The following is a 1,028-nucleotide window of genomic DNA, read 5'->3' on the forward strand; positions in this document are numbered from 1 at the left end:
AAAATTTCGAGTTGTTTTATTGCCCTTTCTTCGATTATCTGGCCAACCAACGAGCGACAAACGGACGGGAATATGGATACAATATCGAAAACATCATATCGTGGTAGCGTCGCTAAACTGTAATTGTAAAAACTCGCAGAGGCTACAACGGTTGTTGAATAATCTCTCTGTAGAGGAACTGGCAAAGAAGTCCATCCTCACCGGTCAAAAAGAACGAAACCGAATATCGGACCTCGTGGGTGCTGTTAAGCTCTACAAACTCATGTCGACGCCTCTGAAATTTTTTTTTTTCGGTTCGGAAAAACGGACATTAAGACGTTGTCACTGCAAAGAGTACAAGAGTAATTACAAATTATCTTTCTGTTTCATTCGTCCGACAAAGAAAGTCCTCATGTGCTCGAACTGTATACTGTCTCACAATGGCGAGATTGGCAAAGACAGAGACAGAGACGACGACGACGACCTGGTGACGATTATCGACTACGTGTCAAAGAAAGTTAAGGAAGACAAGAACATGCACACTCGCGAACTGTTTGATCTCTATAGGATCCTGTTGCAGTCAACCAGACCCCCCTTTAATGGCTCTTGGCGACGTTGATAATAAAGGATAGATCTACGGCGATTAAAAATACACCACAATGAGAAATGCGTACAAGGAGACGACATCGAATTACGACGACTGTGATTCATCAATTCTTTTGGGATACGTTTTGATCAGCAACCGAATACGTCCATCTATGAGGGGAAGAGAATCTTGTTACTGCTCCGACCTTCTATATATCTTTACTTACGTAAAATTGGAAAAAAATACCGACAGACGGAAGTTCGGAGTAAAGCCAATCAGAATCCATCTTCTGGATGCGGAATTTTTTTTAATCGAATACGATCTGTGTTCACTGGACAACATATTATCTCACGCTGAAAACGATAATCTGAAGCGTATATTTGTACACAGAGATAAAAACCGCAGTAAGATTAATTCTCGCAGCAGTGGCAATATTAACACTATAAGGGATAAAAAGGGAAGA

This window comes from Penaeus monodon, chromosome 28, assembly GCF_015228065.2.
Source record: "Penaeus monodon isolate SGIC_2016 chromosome 28, NSTDA_Pmon_1, whole genome shotgun sequence".
Classification (NCBI taxonomy): Eukaryota; Metazoa; Arthropoda; class Malacostraca; order Decapoda; family Penaeidae; genus Penaeus; species Penaeus monodon.